This window comes from Coregonus clupeaformis, unplaced genomic scaffold (genome assembly GCF_020615455.1).
Source record: "Coregonus clupeaformis isolate EN_2021a unplaced genomic scaffold, ASM2061545v1 scaf3339, whole genome shotgun sequence".
NCBI lineage: Eukaryota > Metazoa > Chordata > Actinopteri > Salmoniformes > Salmonidae > Coregonus > Coregonus clupeaformis.
Window position 1 is genome coordinate 28,646 of NW_025536793.1, and position 7,148 is coordinate 35,793.

Genomic DNA, 7,148 nt, shown 5'->3' on the forward strand with positions numbered 1-7,148 from the left:
TCAACATAGGTGTGTCAACATTGTATTTTTTCATTACTGGTCAAATATTTTAGTATTTGTTTTCATAAATTGCTTATTGCATTTTCTTGTTGGCACAATAAAAGTGCCCATTGATTAAAATGCAATATCATTTGAATGAGTTATCCACATTGAAATGTTTTGAAATGCGGACTTTTATTTTGAAGGTTTCCTTATTACAATATGAAAGTGACGTCATCGTCTGAGCTGCTGGCATAATACTGGTGCGTGTACTTATGTCAGTACTATATTGACATAAACAGCGGCTGTTCTTGACCAAGCATATGTAAAGCAATTCTGCGTGAATATACGCAAAGGTAAGCAGATGATTCCAATATCGAATGTTGCCATTTTGATAAATCCATCGTGCGTGTGTAATACCGCACAGTGGTGTTTTGATGTTGTCTAAGGAGCCGGGCAACATTTTGCAACATGGAAACATTTTATCCAAGCTAACAATGGCCTATACTCCGCAAGTATCCTACGCAATGATTCACATCAATAACTTGACACCAAATAAAAATACAACAGAATATCGGAGCAAATACGCAACAATGTATTCGTGAGTTTTGGATTAAAATGGCAGGCGGGCGAACGACTTTCTCTGGAAGGAACATGGTGTACGGTGTAGCATAATGGTGGTCTGCACATCAGCACAGTATCCCGGCCATAGGCGCTCAATGTATAGCAGGAGCAGAAGAGAAGGTGCGATGTGTTGTCCGGACTAGGCTACATACGTTTGGTCCAGACGAAACTTTGGTCAGAACAAGTGTCTTGTTTGACAATAATTGTTTCAAACAAGCATGAATTACATAAATGGTGCACACTTGATAAGAGCTTTGGGGAGTTGGTGTAAACTGGTCTAAACAATGCAAAAATAATCTATGCAAAAATGTAATAGGAGAATGGTAGCCTGTGTACAACCTAAATTGGCTTTAAAACCTGTATTTACATGGTAATGACATAGGCAGGTACGTTGTTATTTACATTTTACTTTTTACATTTTAGTCATTTAGCAGACGCTCTTATCCAGAGCGACTTACAGTTAGTGAGTGCATACATCATTTTTTATACTGGCCCCCCGTGGGAATCGGACCCACAACCCTGGCGTTGCAAACGCCATGCTCTACCAACTGAGCTACATCCCTGTTGTTATAGTACAGAAGTAGTATAAAACAATTTTTGTAAACTGACCATAACTACCATGTAAATATCAAATGAATATGTGGCATGAATTTACACTACCAACCACACCTACTTATTAGATCTTAAATGTTTTATTCACAGAAAGCTCTAGTGATGGGGAACTCACACTCTCACTTGTGGAAGGGGAAAGACTACCATGACAGTCAGAGTGACCTGACCACTGGTCCAGAGTACATAGATACAAAGAGTGAAGAGGATGGAAAGAATGGAGATGTGTCTCAGTTCCCCTATGTGGAATTTACTGGCAGAGACAGTGTCACATGCCCCACATGCCAGGGCACTGGCAGAATACCACGGGGTAAGGGGATAAACACAAAACAAATACATTCCTACACAGTAATAAACATGAATTCTCACTCACTGACACAATACACACCTACATCTGTAGTAAAACTCCCTCTCATGAGCTGCTAATAATTTGGCCTAATTTGCATTTTGACTTGATATTCAAACAAGAATGCAAAACCGGAAACTAGGCCACCTAGAAACACTGTGACTTCCAACGTTCACTGAAAATGGAAAATCCAAAATCTGTTTCCTCTGTAAATGGCTTTGTCATCACATCTCTAATGCAGGTCAAGAGAACCAGCTTGTGGCTCTGATTCCATACAGTGACCAGAGGCTCCAACCAAGGAGAACGTAAGTCTCTCATCTCACTCAGCCAGATGTCTCTTTATTGAAAGATGTGCAATTGAATGATTCAACTGTGGTTGACTGTGGTCTATGTCCAACTTCTCTCTTTCTTTTAATGGCGCTTCCTTCCTTGTTCTTGCAGAAAGCTGTATGTCACTGTGTCCGTGTCTCTTTGCCTTCTGCTGTCTGGCCTGGCACGTGTTTTTCCTGTTCCCTCGTTCTATCGACGTCTCCTATGTGGGGGTGAAGTCTTCCTTCCGTCTCCTATGACCAGGACAAACGGATTGTCTATCTCAATATCACAGTAAGATCCTCTCTCTGGTGTTAGTTGACCTTCTTGTGTTTCCATCTAAGGGTTGACATGGATTCATTCCCAAAAATGCAGAGAGAAAAATAGAAAAACAATAGACAGACAATAACACGAGGACTAAATACGCCATGAGTAACGGTAACTTGGCTATATACACGGGGTACCAGCACCAAGTCGATGTGCAGAGGGACGAGGTAATTGAGGTAGATATGCACATATAGGTAGGGGCAAGTGACGAGGCAACAGGATAGATAATAAACAGTAGCAGCAGCATATGTGATGAGTCAAAAGAGTGCTAAAAGGGGCAATGCAGATAGTCCTGGTAGCTATTTGGTTAACAATTTAGCAGTCTTAAGGCTTGGGGGTAGAAGCTGTTCAGGGTCCTGTTGGTTCGAGACTTGGTGCTTCGGTACCGCTTGCCGTGCGGTAGCAGAGAGAACTGTCTATGGCTTGGGTGGCTGGAGTCTTTTACAATTTGTAGGGCCTTCTCTGACACCGCCTGGTATGGAGGTCCTGGATGGCAGGAAGCTCGCCCCCAGTGATGTACTGGGCCGTACGCACTACCCTCTGTAGCGCCTTGCGGTTGGATGCCAAGCAGTTGCCATAGCAAGCAGTGATGCAGCCAGTCAAGATGCTCTCAATGCCACAGCTGTAGAACCTTTTGAGGATCTGAGGGCCCATGCCAAATCTTTTCAGAGGTGTTGTCGTGCCTTCTTCACAACTGTTGGTGTGTGTGGACCATGTTAATTCCTTAGTGATGTGGACACCAAGGAACTTGAAGCTCTCGGCCCGCTCCACTACAGCCCCATAAATGTGGATTGGGGCGTGCTCGGCCCTCCATTTCCTTTAGTCCACGATCAGCTCCTTTGTCTTGCTGACATTGAGGGAGAGTTTGCTGTCCTGGCACCACACTACCAGGTCACTGACCTCCTCCCTATAGGATGTCTCGTCGTCGGTGTTCAGGCCTACAAACCGTTGTGTCGTCAGCAAACTTAATGATGGTGTTGGAGTCGTGTGCGGTCATGCAGTCGTGGGTGAACAGCGTGTACAGGAGGGGGAAATAAGCACGCACCCCTGAGGGGGCCCCCCATGTTGAGGGTCAGCGTGGTGAATGTGTTGTTGCCTACCCTCACCACCTGGGAAATACTTTTTTTTAAACCTGGGGGCGGCCTGTCAGGAAGTTCAGGATCCAGTTACAGAGGGAGGTGTTCAGTCCCAGTGCTGAGCTTAGTGATGAGCTTGGAGGGTACTATGGTGTTGAACGCTGAGCTGTAGTCAATTAACAGCATTCTCGCATAGCTGTTCTTCTTGTCCATGTGGGAGAGGGCAGTGTGGAGTGCAATAGAGATTGCGTCATCTGTGGATCTGTTGGGACGGTATGCAAATTGAAGTGGGTCCAACGTAATGACTCTCTTTCCAACAAATGTTGTGCCGTATGTCTTTTCTTCTAGAACACTCTGAACATCACCAATAACAACTACTACGCTGTATCCCTGACCAACATCACAGCCCAAGTGCAGTTCTCTAAGACGGTGATTGGGAAGGCCCGTATTAGCAATGTGACGACCATCATACCACTGGATAAACAGCAGGTGGGTCTTTACCATGTGTATTTTAGAATAACATGCCTTGGTATAACTGCTTGTTATTAACATATTACAGTGAATGAAGTGAGCATAGCTTGACAAGTGCATCAAAGTTGTACTTTCAACTTTTGATCCAGATGTCCTTAAGTTCTTTTCTCTAAGTCAACACAGCAGCTCATTGTTCCACCCACTTTCCTGCAAAATCTAGCAACAAAATAAGGCAAAATTGATAATGAACCTTGTTGTTGTTGAACCCACTAGAACACCTGTCCCTGTTCTGAGGGCATCAGTAGTAGCAAGGATGGAATAAGGATCGTATTTATGGACTGTTGCCCTCAAAAGTTACTCGTTACTTAGTTAGTCAGGACTCAACCGCCCTGCGTCAATATGGGAGAGAGATAACAGCTGCATTACAACATATTGTTCATTTCAGATTGACTACACGGTTCCCACAGTCATTGCTGATGAGATGAGTTATATGTTGTAAGTATTTATTTTAAGTATTTCACAAGTAATTACATTTTATTGTGTGTTTGACAGTACAAATCGTGACATTTCTTTAATAAAAGTTTTTGTGTTGCAGCGACTATTGCACCCTGAAGTCCACAAAGGTTCACAACATTGTGGTCATGATGCAGTAAGTATACCTTTAAAAAAATCTCTACTAATACATTGAGTTTACACATGTTACTATACCTACTCTATTTCTTTTGTCAAACATCACATGCCCATGTGGGCAGCCATTTTGGGGAAACTGACCTGTCTATTGGCTGGTTTTCAGGGTGACTGTGACCACGTCCTACTTTGGGCACTCAGAACAGGTCTCCCAGGAGATTTACCAGTATGTGGACTGTGGGGGCAACACCACCCTCACTGCATGGACATGTGAAGGTGTATCAGTAAGGCAGTAAAAACACAGCCATAATGGAAGCCCATCTATCTAAAGGTAGACTAAAGGGTTTAACGAAGTTCCTTTGGGCACACGTCTACTGTAGAATAGGAGGAACCATGACTCAGAGAAAGTGAAGTTTACAAGGTGCCAATGTACAGTTTCATGAGAGTTTGATGATGTTGCAGGTAGAAAATCTCTTGTGCAAATTCTTCCTAATAGAATGATCCAATCCAATGTGTACAGGCATTTGAGATGAAGATGCACTTTAGCTTTGTATGGGAAACGCAATCATAAGAAAGTATTTATACGGCAGAGTTGTTGATGTAATGTAACCTGTACCACTAACCTTCCCAGACCACTAGGTATGGGACATGCAATACAAATAAAGTAATCTGACAGAATCATCGCTTTTGATTATCACCACCACTAATCACCCCCAAACCACTTTTGCATGGCCTTTTCCCCATAATTTTTGTACCAGACATTTTGTTTTCTTCAAGGATGTATTGTTTTGTACATAATAGTACTTCCTGATGTGTGTCGTTACTATTACATTTTCATTCTAATGATAGTTAGATTTAGATCTAATTCTGAGGTGACATATCATGTAGGGGTGAAGTCAACGTAATTATGATGACTACTGGACCTGGTAGTTTATTTTAACAGTAATTAGATTGCAACATAGGAGGAATCTCGTATTTTTATATCATTCAAATACAGTACCTATAATGATTAGATGTGTTGTTTATGATGTGAATTACTCTTTAATTGTAAACCTCTGAATTGTTTGTAGGTTACCTATTTCAAAATATGATATTACATAAATACCCTCAATGGTGTTGTAAAACTAGGTTTTTATTTTATCTTTGGAAATCGATTTTAAGAGGTCATTTTGTATCTTAATTTTTTATTTGATGCCCTTTGCCCCTTTCAATTTGTCATTGTTGATCACTGAAACTTGCAAGTAAGTTGTTCTTTTCGAGTTTGGGTTTCTTTCTGAGATTATTAAATGTCAGGATACAGTAAGTATCCATTTGTTATATTCCCTAAACATTTGTTGTAGCTTTTCAAGTATATTATGCATGTACAGAAGACTGAACTGAGGACAATAAAAATGCCCAAGATAAAATATCAGATGCGTACATTGTTTAAAGTTTGATCTGATATACTCTATGGAGGAACTGCTCTGTGGAGGAACAATCACACCAATATACTGTTGGATATTTCAAAGTGCCATATTATGTCCCAAATCAATCAAGAAGAAAACTTTCATCAGCTTAAAGTCAGTTCTGAATCCTCACTGAGGTGTGTTTACTGTGTACATGTGGATACTGTCCATGTAAGCCACTGCCAATCATACAGCACATGTAACAATGTTTTTCCTTGCATGAAACTGGGAATAAAAGTGTGGTTGAATTTGGAAGTTTTTGTTTGATGCATTTATTGATAGTTAGTAGTTTGTAGTTGGGGGAGAATTCAAAGGAAAGAGAAATGTGCAATACTGGTCACTATCACAGGGTGGCGCCTAATTTAATGACATTAACTTAGAAATGAGTAAGTGTAGGATGACAATATAGTTTCTATAATGACCATATGCACAGGTTTGCATACAAATCTTACCTTACATAACTCACTATTACGTTTAAATAATTAACACAATGTATGCCATTCATGTGTAAAACACACCAAGTCAAATATTTAGCATCTTAAAAATAGCATGACCTTACATTTAAAGTCGCACAGAATAGACAGGCTTAGGTATGTTTGACAGGGTGCTCTAGTGAACAAATGTGTTACTTTTATTCTAAATGGACAACATACAGCATGTGTTTTCTGTCATAACGTATTGTGTCAATGTGCTACTCTGTTCTACAAGATCCTAAACAGGTTTGTATGCTGTATTGTAATGCATCTGCTAGTACTGTATGACCTTTGAATTTATTTGTAGACTGTTCTGGATGTGTGTCAGTGTGTTACTTTGTTTGCTCCAGATGCTCACCGGTGCTTGAGTGTCTCCAGTGTGTAACGGTATGCTTACCTCACATCTGTTGCTGTCGTTTAAACGGCAGTTGACTTCCCCTCCAGGATTCAGGTCAAGGGCTTGGAGAAGTTCCTAATTGACCAAAGCCCAGTTTCCCAAAAGCATCTTAAAGCGATAGTTCACCCAAATTACAAAATGACACATTGGTTTCCTTACCCTGTAAGCAGTCTATGGACAAGGTATGAAAGCAATCCACAATTTGGTTTAGTTTCCCTGGCACTGTTTTCACGTGCTAACGTTTTAGCATTTGTGGTACAAATCCCATTCAAGTCATGGGACCAATATTATCATTTTTCGCGCACCATGTCCAAATCATCCCAAAGTATCTGAAATTGATTGTAAAGCTCAACAAAGTCACCTATAGATGTTTTGAACATGATGCGCGAAAAATGCTAATATTGGTCCAATGACTTGAATGGGATTCGTGCTTCAATGGTTTCCCAAAACCATTGTTAATAAAGT

The 7,148-nt window shown here is 40.9% G+C and overlaps 1 pseudogene; it reads left to right on the plus strand.

The window, feature by feature from the left end:
- The first annotated feature begins 220 nt into the window (after positions 1–220).
- Positions 221–4,652, plus strand: LOC123489813 (annotated as a pseudogene).
- Positions 4,653–7,148: the final 2,496 nt, after the last annotated feature.